Raw genomic sequence first — 14,885 nt, forward strand, 5'->3', positions numbered from 1 at the left:
GAGTTTCAATAAATTACTCAGGGTAAAAAAAGAATACTCGTGGCACCCCAGTTTGCACCCGGGCATTATGTTCAAAGTCTACACGCTTGGCCACTTTATGATAATGTCTCTCAGGATAGTTATCTTTGGAATTTTTCAAAGTTTAAAAATATAAAACACAATATATAAAATAATAGTCATTGAAAGGAAACCAGTAATGGTAAATATCAAAGATAGAAACAATGCATTTGTAACAATAGTGAGTGGTTAGTAAAAAGATAAAATTTGATAGAATCTCACTGATAATGACTAGAAAACACTACAGAAAAACGAAAGCATTCCATGCATTAAATCGGTGCAGTATGTTAACTTCTTTATTTTTATTATATTGTTTGTATGTTACATAAAAATTAGCAGGAAAAGGGAAGCAATGGGAGGTACAATTTCCTAGGAATGGCAGACCAAGAAACTGGGTAAACAAGCCAATATTTGCATTCTTCACACTTTTTTCTACTACTAGTCCCAGTTGATTATGTCTAGAAGGTCTTCTTTCTCCCCTTGCTGTCTGAATAACATCATTCTAATCATTCTTCAATACCCAGATCAAATTCCTCTCAGTCTGGGAAGCCCTACCTGACCTTCTAGGTTCCCACCAGACCATCTATTTTCTTCTTACAGTTTATAAGATGTCATAGCATAACTTTTTCTGATTCATCAAATGCAGAAACCAAGCCCTACGTCTAGTAGGCAGTTTATAAGTCGTTGCAGAGCAAGCAAATGAATTAATTATCCTGCCCAATCATCTCTTTCAATGCGAATGCTGTAGGCAGTGAGCAAAGGGAACTTATTCAGGTGTGCCAGACACTGATCTGGACACTTGGTTTGAATTACTACATTTAGTATTCACAAAAGAGTTGTTGAATATGTATCTCTATCCCCATTTGATAGATGGGGAAACAGGCTCAAAGAAGATAAACTGTTCACATTAGTGAGAATTAATTTTGCATTCTTTTAAGGATTTTATTTATTTGACAGAGAGAGACACAGCGAGAGCGGGAGCACAAGCAGGTGGAGTGGGAGAGGGAGAAGCAGGCTTCCCGCCGAGCAGGGAGCCCAATGCGGGGCTTGATCCCAGGACCCTGGGATCATGACATGAGCCGAAGGCAGACGCTTAATGACTGAGCCACCCAGGCCCCTTAATTTTGCATTCTTGAGGGAAATAGGACAAGTCATGGAAAACACAAAGTATTGGGGACTTGGGGAGAGATTAAAAATAATAATAATAATAACAAGAGGAAATGATGCTGAGTAGCATTTGGAATGAGAGCAGGATGAAGTCTCTGCTCCTATGGCCCTAGGCTGCTCTGAGGCAGGTGAGCACAGAGGTTAAGAGCAGGATTGCTGGAGCCAGCCTGCCCTGGTTTGAATCCCACCTCTACTACTACTACCCATTTGACCCTGGGCAAATTGCATAACCTTTCTGAGATTCATTTTACCCATCTGTAAAATGGGGATGATAATAGTAGCATTTACCTTCCAAGGATATTCTGAGGATGAAATGAAGTAACATATGTGATGTTAGTCATCCTCTGGCACTTAGGAAGTCTGAAAGTGTGAATGAACTATTGTAATTCAATGCCTTCCTCAGTAACAAAGAAAAAGACAGTTACAAGTTAAATAATGAGTGTCACCTTGTCAGAGACAGACAAATGAATGCATTGTTTATTATAAAAAAAAAAACAACACAAACCCAGAATACTCTGGAATGACATGAAAGCTACTGATGAGGCAGCACTCACTCTACGAGTCACCGTGCCAAGCTTGGCAGCACCACCTGGGTGATCCTCACAACACCACTAGGAGGTAGGGCTCTTTTAGACATTTTTTTTATACTGTTCATTTTACACTGAATAAAATAAGGGTCAGAGAACTGATATGACTTGACCATGGTCACAAACTACGTATAAGAGCCAGGATTCAAACCCAAATTTGTCTTGTGTCAAAACTTGTGTCCATAGCCTCATGCTGTGCTTACCTCCCAGGTCTACTTCTTCTTCCTCCTGAGAGTTTGTCAGCTGCTGCATTATCCTGACTATGAATAATGCTCTCTAACAACCAAAGGCAGGGGAAGAGGGAACTAATTTATTCTGCATTGTTCCGGAGGGCACAGAGAATATAGGATATAAGAAAGGAAGTTTGGTCCAACATTAGAAAAGATCTTTAGCGATAATGAGGCACCTGTGGAAACAGGGAACCATCACTGGACTTAAAAGTCAGAGAGGCGTTGAATTTTATCTGCATTCTTACCAGCTAGGGCAACAAATAAAAGCACATTCTCAAATCCTCAGTTTTCTCATCTGTATAGCCAATATAAGAATCCTTAATTCACTTGGTTGTTTGGAGAATAAGATAAGATTATAGACACAGACTGCTGAGAGTCAACGTGTGTTTGCTCCCTCCATTTACCCCATTTTTTAAGCAATTAGAGCTGTTCAATAATGCAGTGGGAAGTATTGATTTCCTTCTCCATTCCCCCTCCACTGGAAATGCACACACAGTGGGGTAGCTAAATGACAGGGCCCAAACCTCAACCTATAGAAGAACTTCAATGACCCTCCAACCCTAAGTTGCTATGAAATTAGGAAGGGCAGATAATGTGGTGGATGGTTAAACAAAGATTCAAGATAACCTAAACAGTTTGGGCATGGAGTTAAAATTAAGGCAATGAAACTGAACAGGGATAAGTAATAACAATATAATCTTGTTTGTAGAGAATGGCAGAGGTATGATTTGGCCATAGCACAAGTGAAAACATGCTAGATTTTTTTTTTTTTTAACCAATCACCAGCTTAATATGTGACTTGATTTCTAAAACAAATCTGAATTGCATTTTTAGAGATTCCAGATCTAGGCTGGGGAACTAATTGTCCCACTACATTGTGCACACCTTACTGGGGGAAAATTTCCTTCTAAAGTCAGCATATAAGTGAAAAATTTCATATTGCCAAAACTAACTTTGAAAAATCCTTATTTTACACACAAAGTACAGTATACATGGTTAGGGTATACAACCCTGTTTGGTAGCTCTTATGCAAACAGAATTTAAGTCCTGCAGGGCTAAATTATGCCCACAATAGAAGTCCAAACATTTTACCTTTTAAAAATTTAGCAAATCTCTAATGGTGGATGGGCAATGAAGGATTATGAAGTGTTCCTGCTTGTCTTCAGGGTTTAATTAATTTTTTAAAAAAATCATTAAGCTTTTATAATTTAGATTGTTATGCAGATTAAATGAGATAATATATATTGATCTTAACTAAGCATTAAATTTCAAGAGGAAAATTGAGAAATCAAAGATTGGTGACCAATGACTGTGAGAGACTGGAGACTGAGCCATAAAGCAGGATTCAGTAAACTACAGCCTTGGGCAAAATGTGGCCTGCAGCCTGTGTTTTTACACCTACAAATGAAGAAGTGTTTTTTTTTTTTTTTTAGATTATTAAAAGATTGTGAAAAAGAAGAAGAGGGAGAAGAACATGTGGCAGAGACCATTTGTGGTCTACAAAGTCTAAAATATTTACTCTCTGGCCTTTTTTCAGAAAAATTTTGCTGATCCTGGAAATAAAATGTGCCACTGGAGATTCCCCACAGCAAAGGAGAAGACCAATCTCATATCTCTGAGTTTATGACTGCACTCCCTCACAAGCCCCTTCTCCACTGTCAGCTTCTCCAATCGCTCTAGAATTACCTCTTCCTCTTGAAATACTAAATGGTCCATAGTTCTTCACCCCAGGCATACTATTTCACTCTTCTGGGTTTTTGCTGGCCCTGTTCCCTAGTACAATTCTTCTCTGTACTCAAGAGTACACACGCAGACTTCTTTCTTTTTAGCCAACTCTCTCTAATTGAATGCATCTGTTCCTTCATGGCCTGTCCTAGAATCTAGAGTCTTAGATGGTAAGCTCCTATAAAATAACTCAAATTATTCATCTGTGTCTTTAGTACCTAACACTGTCCCTAAAACCTGGTAGGCTCTCAGTCAATCTTTTCTAAACAGAGGTAAATATGTTTAAATATTAACAGGGTTGTTGGTGCAGGATGGAGTGGACTGCTTTGGGGAGATTTCACAAAGCAAAAATGGGAACAGAGAGGAAAAATTACAGTTAGGAAGGAAGTGACTTGTCCAAATTACCACTGAGAGACAAGAATAGATAAAGGAGCAGATTTTATCCTCAAGAAGACCTGACTGTGAATCCTGACAACATGTCTGGATTTCAATCTGAGACTTCAAACAGAGGGATTCACCTTTAGAGCCAGTTTTCTTAAGTGTAGCCCTGAGATTTTAACACCTGCGTTGTAGGGATGGGGAAGATTAAGACCATGTGCATTAGAAAGGCCGACACAATGTCTTGCCCATAGTAGGTAATTGGTTCCTTTTTACCCCTTTCTAATTCCTCATACCCTCAAGTTTCTCCCCAATGCCACCTCTCTCCCCACAGCACCTGGAAAAAAAAAAAAAAGTGAATTTCCAACAAAAGTGCTCCAAACATTTCATCAAAGTTTCCCCTGACTTAATATACCACCCCTAGAAGATAAACACTAGGGTTCTGTCAACAAAGGCAGGCTATGCATCCAGAGAAGACAGTTCATAGTAATTTTGTCAGCAAAATTGTAACAATAAAGGCCCAAACAACACTTCATCTCCCTGTCAGTTGTCTTGAAAGGGCAGATTACTTTTTCCTCAATCTTGGCACATCCAATTAAGGTAGACTTACAAGCCAGGCAGGTGTAAAGTGCAAGCCAGCACTTGTTCACATTAGCAATTATCAATGGAAAACTCCGTGAATGCGAAGGCTGGGCACACGGTTGCCTGGCAACCATCAGCCTGCAGAGGCAGGGCGGACAATGACATGAAAGCTTGACATCTTTGACCCGAAAAAAGATGGTTTCTCTTTCTACATTTTTCCCAGTTACTCTCTGTGTTTGTCATTGCGAGTTCCCAAATCAAACACTATATCACCTGCCTGGCATTTGGGTATCTACCCAAGACTTAAATTGGCAATTATACATCTCTGATGAATATGTTTTGAACACCTAGTCTGTGCCAGGCACTGCGTAAGAAAAGCCACTTTCAATCTAGAAAGTAAACTCATTTTCATTTCCTTTCTTTTTTCCCCTTCACACACGTTCGTTCAACAAAACATTATTGAGGGAACTGTGTGTGCCAAGCACTGTGCTTGACGCAGCTGAGGAAGAGATTAACGTGGGGAACAAAGGCAAAAGGAAAACATTAAATTTCCTTACTGCCTACAGCCCACTGACAAGTCCTTGAAACAGGCAGAGTGACCTTCCTCTGGGGACTCAGCTGCCTCCATGTTGACACTTTTTGCTAAGGGCAAAAGGCAATCTTAGCCAGATCCCTCCCCCAACCCCAGGATCCTGTAAGTTTACTTTAACATATAAAAATTCCTTTGGAAACTTCCTTTATCTCTACCTCCCAATCCAAGATATATGTTAACAATCATCCTCCAAGCATGTGACCCATTGATATACATCTGAAGGGTCTCATGACTAATGTTGTACTAGACAGTAATAAATCACATTTTCCTAACAATAGCTAGCCCCCTCGAGGTCCAGGAAACCTTCCTTCCAAATTCCTTAGACACTTATGTGGTTCCTAACCCCCAGGGCACCTCTTTCTGCCCATACGTCCTGTCCCCGTGCTTTAGTAAAACCACCTTTTTGCACTAGGGTGTCCCAAGAATCCTTTCTTGGCTGTTGGCTCTGAACCCCAACATTTCCACATTGCAGATGACTAAGAACTAGTCTGTCCCCTTGGGAAGTTCTCTATTGATAAGGCATAAAACCACAAGAACCATAGGTAAAGGCAAAAGTGTCCTATAAGAAAGGTTAAAAATAATGTCTTAAAGGATGTTATAAGCAAAAAAAGAAAGAAAGAAAGAAAATGCTTCAGAGATCTGAAAAGATAGAATGTCAAAATAAAAATGCTAAGTACTACCCTTATAACTCATATTGTTAGTTCATTCTTTTACCTATTCATTCATTTATTCACATGCATATTTTTGGATGATATAGGGTAAAAGAAGCCCAATGGAAAATAATAAGTTTGGAAAAGAGGACAAGAAACAGAAAGAGAAAGGATGGCTAAGGACAGGCTGTGGGAGGAATTCACATTCACAAAGCCCCACCTACAAGCCAAACACTTTTTCTGGTTGAATTTGACTGTCATAAAACTTAGACAGTTTTTATCCATCTTATTCTTGTTCTTCTTTCTCCTCTTCCTCTTATTATTATTGTTGTTATTGTTAACTCCATTTCACAGATTACCAGATGAGGAAATTTTGTCTCAGGAAGGCTAACTCTCTTGGAATCATAATGCCTACATTCAGTCAAATGTCTGACTTCAAAATCTGTGCTTTTGTTACTCTGCCATGAGGAAGAGAGAAGATGCAAATTTATGAAAGGTAGACAGAAATGCATCATAAGCATGGCACTTGAGGAAGAGATGATAATAATTGGTGGCACTTAGGAGTATTGATTTCCTTTGGAAGGCCCTGATTTTAGAATATTTAACCTTAATTTAGCAGAGACTCTGACAACCAAAAACACCAATTGCCTCTTTTTTTTTTTTTTTTTTAAGATTTTATTTATTTGACACAGAGAGAGCGAGAGAGGGAACACAAGCAGAGGGAGTGGGAGAGGGAGAAGCAGGCTTCCCATGGAGCAGGGAGCCCGATGCGGGCCTCGATCCCAGGACCCTGGGATCATGACCTGAGCTGAAGGCAGATGCTTAAAGGACTGAGCCACTCAGGCACCTCCCACCAATTGCCTCTTGACATTGTTTTTAGTTCTATGATAATCCCCATAGAAAGAGCTTTCAAAGAGGCTTAAAAATAAAAGGAAGTGTAAAATCAGTGAAAGGAAAATAATTATGGCAGTGCACTGAAGGCACTCACAGGGACACTGAGGGGGAGGTGAGGCAGGGATTGGTCAGGTGCTTGTTTTATAGATGAGAAAACTAGACCCAGGGATGCAATGTGACTTACCTAAGCTCACCTATCTCTTACTTCATGAAAACCACCAGGCACTTCCTTTTACATGAGTATTTGCAGAGGGAGTTTACCAGTAAATTTTAATTTAAGAAAATATAGTTGTGCATTATTGGCAATGAATAATCTAAGCCCAGAATTAGCATTCTAAGATCTTACTGCTGAAAGTGTGATCCACAGACTGGCAGCACCAGCATCACCTGAAAGACTGCTAGAAATGCAGACTCCCAGAATCTGCATTTTACAAGATCCCCAGGTGATTTGTATGCACATTAAAATTTGAGAAGCGCCCCCAAAGAAAAGGCATATGTTATAAAAAAGAAGATGGCTTTAGGGCTAAGTTCATCTGGGTTTAATCTCAGAAGTATCTGAGCCATGAGCATGATTTGGATGGTGAGGGAAAAGCATTCAAAGAGAAACAGCGGCTTGGATATAAGTGGACTTGGATGTTCAGGGGATGGCGCGTGGCTTAATGTTCTTCCCAAAATGTGAAGATAAGCTAGAAATAGGACTTCAGTGCCAGAATGAATATTCAACGGTTATTCTCTGGTGACTGTGAAACAATGCATGGCTAATACCACAACCACAACAAAAATAATTCTTTTTGTATACTATTTTAGAGCTTAACTATATCTGACACATAGGTACTCAATAAATATTTGCTGATTGACTAAATCAGCATAAAACATTTTCATGCCCATTGACTAAATCAGCATAAAACATTTTCATGCCCATCATCTCTTGGGATATTTCCAACACTTCTGAGAGGTAAAATGAACAGGGATTATTTTTTACATTTTATTACTCTTTTCCTCCATTTTACAGAAAACCAAAGGTAGTGAGGAAAAACTGATTTGCGTAAAGTGATACTACTAGTAAATTTCTAGATCCAGACATCAGTTTCAAGTCTCATGACTCCAAAGCATACCCTCTTTTAAGCCAATTAAGACCTCAGCTTTTTGGCTTCATACTTTTGCCATTTCACACCGGAGATTTCATAGTGAGAACGAACTACATACAGAAAATAAGAAATAAAAAATGCCCTGCTGTGTCATGACTACCAGTCCTTTCCTTTGCAGAAGTAAACTGTGTGACTTTCTCTAACACCAATCCTTATATCTCCCAAAGGTGGAAGAGTAGCCTCTTCTGTTAATTGGAGCTAATGAGCTTTCTTTGGTACACCTTCCTCTGCCATCATGGTGGGATTGTGCCTCCAGATAATTCAAGAACCAGTCTCTTTTCCCTGTGTCTAATTGATAGTTACTGTATTGGGTTTCCACTCAGATAGAATGGCATAGATTACATTTGAGGGAATGAAACAATTCAACCTACAGAAAGACTTACCAAGAGAGGGGAGAAATTAGGAAAGGAAACAATGTACTAACCAAGGATTTAATAGGTTTCATATGAGGCTGTCATCTTTCTAAGCCAATTTCAGAGTACTGATGACTGAAGTTACTTCTTTTAAGTTAACTAATATATGCAAGAAAGAGTTCCCAAGATGAGAAAAGATTGTTCTAGAAGACTGTGTGATGTGATAAACGACTTTGAACTTGAGAATCAATCCGAAACAAATGCCAGTTTTGACATGATTACCACCACCACTCCCTGCTAACTTACTAGTTAACATTTACCCAACACTTATGATGTACCAGGGAAAGTGTCAGATGAATCTATGCAGATTATTTCATTTAATCTTCACCACTACCCTGTCATTATCCCTACTTTGCAGCTGAAGATGTAGGTCATAGGTTCAAGGGGTTTCAGAACTTCTCTGTTACACAGCTCAGAGGGAGTTTACACTTTCAAACCCAGTCCTTTCCATCTCTAGAGCTCGCTTGCTTGACCATTACATTATGTGCTTTCTATGAGACTTTGGGACTTCGAATCAGTTATTTAACCTCTGAAAGACACAGTTTCCTCAGTTTAAAAACAGGAAGATAACACATGCAAAGATCAATAGCTAATACATACAAATGTGCTAGAAGAGCGCATGGCATACAATAGGAACTCAATAAATATTAATGCTTTCCTTCTTCCCCTCTTGAGAAGTCTTAGTAGGGGACAAAAAAATATATATATATAGTATATATATGTATGTATATGTATATATGTACATACATATTTATATACACATTTTATTTGAAATGATAATTTGCCATATATATATATATATATATATATATATATATATATATGAAGCTGTCATCTGAACATTAACTCTGTAAGGCTTGCAATGGTTTTGATTACAAGCAACATCACTTTTACCGGAGCTAATTAACAGTGTTTTGAGTTCCCAGACTAGCTTTGTAGGCTAGTTCTGATGGAACTACGGGCTGTTACAGAATAGGAACTCTTCCTTTTTGTTTTGTTCTCCTTTTTTCGGGAGTGGGCATTAATAATGGCTTAGTGTTTGAAAGGCTCTGTGGTGCCACATGCTTGTTAAGTCACACTAAAAATACTATTGACAGGCTTGGCAAAACAACTTTGATTTGGAGTGTCTCTGATGTTTACTCTTTGCTCTAGGTTTGGGTAATCTGTGGCAAAGCTTTCAGCTTCTTCATGACTCTTTCCCCTTTAATTTACTTCACTTTTGGAGAGAGAAGTAACACAAATGAGCCACTGCCAGGGCATTTTCACATTCAGCAATAAAATAGGAGAAACATTATCTACTTTTCAACTTAGCTGTGAGAAGCGAGGAAGATAAATACTCTTGCATGCCTAACTCAATTTAGGTGGTAACAAGTTCTTCACTTCTGCCTTCAAAGGTCTTAAGTCACAAGAGGGTCAGGAACCAGCTCCTTCTTTGCCTCTAGAAAGGTTTAGTAAATGATCATTTCAAATAAAACATGTCTGTAAATGATTTTCTTGAGAATGTCTGTTCTGCCCGGCAAATGAGGAGTCCAGAGATCGCTTCTCTATTTGAAGATAATAGCTGATAAATAAGATGGTGGCTAGCTCAGTGTCAGAAAGTTCATGAAAGAACCTCAGGATGAGTTAATAAACAGAATTTAGGAGGTTAGAAGCAGTAAGTCTAGAGAAGAGGTATCAGGGATTTGTTTGTAGCCATTAAAAAAATGGGGCAGGTATTCTAAGAAAAAGCCCAAATTTGGAATGCAGATTTTTATAGAGGACAGAAGTAAAGACAATGAGTCAATGAAGCATGGTCACAGTGAATGAGACAAAGTGAAAGACACCCTGAGTAATGTGATTATACCCCAACATAACTTAATAAGAAAAGCCAAAGACTGCGTGCCCCTGAAATGCACCTGTGACCTACTAGAAAAATAGCCCTCATCAGGAATTTTAAGATTTTTGTTGATACCAAAAGATGTGATGTCACTAAATACTCCATTACACATTCCTGAGATAGGTATCACTATTTCTATATTTAATACGGCAAGCCTCACAGTTAGCAAGTAGTAGAGCCTAGATGGGCAGAACAGATTGTCTTAACTCTAAAACCTGGATGACCTTCACTATGTAACACCAATCTCCTCAGAAATTTGCATAACATAAGGAACAAGGAAGCAAATGGCATTGTGTTTAGCACATAACTGGCATTTAATAAATGTTTGTTGAATCTGAGGCCAAAATGATAAAGAACTGTCCATCTCACATTATATATCACATATAATTAACTTTAAAGTGGCATAAGGATGGTTTGGCAAACATACTGCATGAACGAAAAGTAGTCACCATGAGAGACTGGACACTATTCCTAAAGATGCCCCTCTGTTCGAGTTATTTCTAAACTCTCCCTGGTGAATCATAATTAGAGTTTGAAACACAGACCATTAATTACTTACATTAGAGTAAATTTTTATTTTTTGGAAGTAAGATTGGAAGTTTGAAATTGCCATTTTGAGAATTAAAGTGAGTAACTTAGGGGTGGGCAATGGAGTGGATGGGAGGGCTGGAGAGGGAGAACCCAAACTGGAAGGGATAGGAGACTGCCCCACAGTCACCAAGGATGCTGTTTTCTACATTAGAGTTCTCAAAATCAAAAAGTTTCCACTCTTAGGGGCACCGAGTTGGCTCAGTCAGTTAAGCACCTGACTCTTGATTTCAGCTCAGGTCATGATCTCAGGGGTGTGAGATCGAGCCCCTTGCCCGGCTCTGCATTGGGCACAGAGCCTGCTTGGGATTCTTTCTCTCCCTCTTCCTCTGCCCCTCCCCCCACCTGTTCTTTCTCTCTGGCTCTCTTAAATAAATATTTTTTAAAAAAAGTTTCCACTCTTAAAAAAGACATTGAATGCCATTTGTATAGCATAGACACACACACACACACACACACACACACACACACACAAAAGCAAGCTTGGGCTTGTGTATCAGAAAAAGGTGGGAGGCACATCCCTTCTCTACCTCCATGCTGAGCTGTGCGAGCTTGTTTCCCCTCTGAGTCAATTACTGTCGAGAGCAATAGCAATTTCTTCCCTGCTGGATTTTTGTGGATGTTAAATGAGGTGATGTATATGAAATCATTCCCAACACAGTGCCTACATGGTAACAATTCAAATACTGTCCATGCTGACTTTCTTCTTAGGTTCTCTGTGTCTTACTTGTAAAAACAATGATTCTGAGGTTCTGACAGATGTCATACCCTTTCCACCACCCTGCTTCTTCTTGTGATAGGATTCGTTCATCATTTTGGAACATAATTTAATTTTAAAAGTAAGATATTGTGAGCACTTGAGACCCAGTTGAAGTTATTCAATCAGAAAAAAGGTCATGTTAACATATAAATATTGAGAAGAATGATAATTAGGCAGGGAAAACAGCAAAACACATTAAAAAGGCATGGGACAATTTTTAAATGTTAACATCCCAATTTAGTAATGTTTACACTACATTTAATAGTTTTATGTAAAGCCAGATTTCTGGTGTAAAAAAGAAGGGGATTAACTAAGAAGCAATTCCAGAAACACATACGTACTCATTATCATACACACACATACACAAATGAGTGCCTCTGACATTTGGGGATGTGGCTATCACTAATAATTCTCACACTCCTCAGAACCATTTACACAATAAACTTCCACCAAGGCAAAAAAAAAAAAAAAAAAAAAAAAAAAAAAAATACAGCACTGAGAAGAAAACAGGACACCATAATGGGCTATGTTTCATTCTTCAGTTGGCAAATCTCAGCGGTTCAGCAATCTGGTCTAGATGTTTATACAAAGCCCTTCAGTGTGAGAAAGAAATCTTTGAAAAACAAGTCCAAAGCACAGGCTTTGCAATCTATGGATCAGGTTTTGAATCTATCATTTGTTGGCTGTGCAAGTGATTACCCCTCTGAGCCTCTGCTTCCTCATCTGTAAAATGGGAATAGAATTAATATGTGTATTATAAGGTTGCTCAAATAAACAAAGCCACAACTATAGCATGTGGCACATAGTAATTAATTATAAACGCTATTCCCCTGCTCCTTCTCCATTTCTGAGATGCCAGAAAACACTTGTTTCATCTTGTACATTGACTCATCCTTTTAAGCATCTGTGTGCTTAATGAAAAATATTCATGCTTAATGTCACGTGATTTTTTAAAAGATTTTATTTATTTATTTGAGAGAGAAAGAGTGAGAGAGAGAGCACGAGTGGGGTGAAGGGCAGAGGGAGAAGCAGACTCCCCACTGATCAGGGACCCCCCAAAGCAGGGGTCCCTGAGCTGAAGGAAGACACTTAACTGACTGAACCACCCAGACACCCCTATGTCACATGACTTTTACATAACACATATTTTAGTGTGCAAAACACTTCCACAACCATTATCTAAATTGGTCTTCACCAAGACCCTGTGGGTAAATTAAATGTAGTTGCTGATACCAATTAGGCAGATAAACTAATGAAGATGGAATACAGATTGGAAGCGATCCATAACTAGACCCCAAGTTTCCCACTTCTTAGAAACACGGTGTTCCTTCTGCTTCTAACCATGACAGACTAACTGGCACTAAACTTGTCCTCCCACTGAAAAATAAAAACTATAAAACTGGACAGAATATGCAAGAGCACTGTTTTCAGACACTGGACAATAGGCAATGTGAGACTGTGGACTTTGAGAGATGAGCCAAAGAGGTGCTCCACCTTTCTGCCTAGGTGCCTTTTCTGGATTGCAGCACAGCAAGGTGGAACCCAAAGACAGCCTGGCTAAGGGGGCGAAGACCAGATTTGGAGCTGCTGCTGAATTTGAGTAGGTATTTGAGAGGATGAATGAACTGTGCAGGGGGTGAATCACACAAGTACAGGACTGTTATCATGTGTGAGGCTGTGCATGATCAGAAGGAGCATATGATGAGCCTAGCAATGCAGAGCTGCTGTTAGGCTGAGAACTAACTAGAAATATCAGTGGTTGCCTAGGGCAGGGGATGTTAGAGTCTTGTCCCATCCAGTGTACAGACATTGCTGAGATGAGACCCAAAATGTGCAGAAGAAAAAAATAAACAGCAGAAATCAATGAATTTTTTAAAAATGGTAACATAAATTAAGCCAAAATTTAGGTCCTTGCAAACGTTCACAAAATTGATAAACCTCCAGCAAGACTGTTCACACACACACACACACACACACACGCACGCACACACAAAGATTTTTAAAGAAAGAAGTCAGTGAGCCAGTTTTATACTTCCTGTTCTTTCCACTACAGTGTCACATTAATGTGGATGGGGATCTGGAGGCAGGGCTTCCTTAATAGCTTGTGACTGCCTGTTTTCCCATGGATGAAAAGATCCAAAATTAGAAATAATACTAAAAAGGCCATGCATTTCTATAACATCATATATCTTAGAGCACTCTTCCACATCATCCCTTGTGGACATAGCACCCCTATGTTCCACATAACAAAGGAGCCCGTGGAGGCTCAGAGATGCCATCTCATGGCCACGTACAAATGGTTAAAAAGGGACAAAGGCAGAACAAAGACCAACATTTTAACTCCAGTCTTATTTTCATATTAAAAAAAAAAAGTTAAAAAGTTGTTTGTACTGAGGACTTTTCCCCACCATCTATCAGTGACCATACTTGGCCAATAATGTTTCTGTTTCTTTGATGATAGTTTGTTTATTATTAAGGGAAGGGAATTTCCATTATTTTAAACCATCAACACACACCAACAAACAAGGCTTGTATCTCAGCTAGACTGCAACTTCTTCTTCTCTTTGTCTTTTTAGTTTCAAATTAAACAGAAAATAGAAGTAAACTATAGGGGTTGTTTAACAACTAAAATGAAATGTAAACATATGTGAAACCCTAAAGAAAATTAAAGTTCAATCTAAATCTCTCTCTTTATTTCAATGAGCTCATTAGTCAACAAGAAATGAATGAAACTGTAACAAGGTAACATGAGTCACTAACAAGATAACATATCAGTCATTTTTAATTAGCATACTTTTTTGTGATCTAAAATAGTTTCCTTTTCGTTTCAAAGGAGTCCTTTCAGCTGCTTTTTAATTTTTGTTTTGAATTCAAGTTATAAGGATGCTAATGACAGTTTTATTTTTTAGTTAGTGTTATTTATTTTTTCCTATTTTAAGAGTGAGAGAAATGAGGAAGGGAGGATCCTATTTCTGACCCAAGAGAGACCCTTAATAGAAAGGAGGTTAGAACTTTGGCTCCAGTTCTGAGGTAATCATTCCTGGAAGACTTTGGTGCATCTAGAAGATACTAATCCCTCTTCATCTCTATTCCCCCTTTCTTTTTTTTATTTTTTTATTTTTTTTTAAATTTTTTATTGTTATGTTAATCCCCATACATTACATCATTAGTTTTAGATATAGTGTTCCATGATTCATTGTTTGTGCATAACACCCAGTGCTCCATGCAGAACGTGCCC

At 38.7% G+C, this 14,885-nt stretch overlaps 1 protein-coding gene across 2 annotated transcripts in view; it reads right to left on the bottom strand.

Annotated features, from left to right (window-relative positions):
- TENM4 (teneurin transmembrane protein 4) overlaps positions 1 to 14,885 on the bottom strand; it is a 2,958,785-nt gene that overhangs the window by 1,362,407 nt on the left and 1,581,493 nt on the right. The window lies entirely within an intron of this gene.

Source organism: Halichoerus grypus, chromosome 11, assembly GCF_964656455.1.
Source record: "Halichoerus grypus chromosome 11, mHalGry1.hap1.1, whole genome shotgun sequence".
NCBI lineage: Eukaryota > Metazoa > Chordata > Mammalia > Carnivora > Phocidae > Halichoerus > Halichoerus grypus.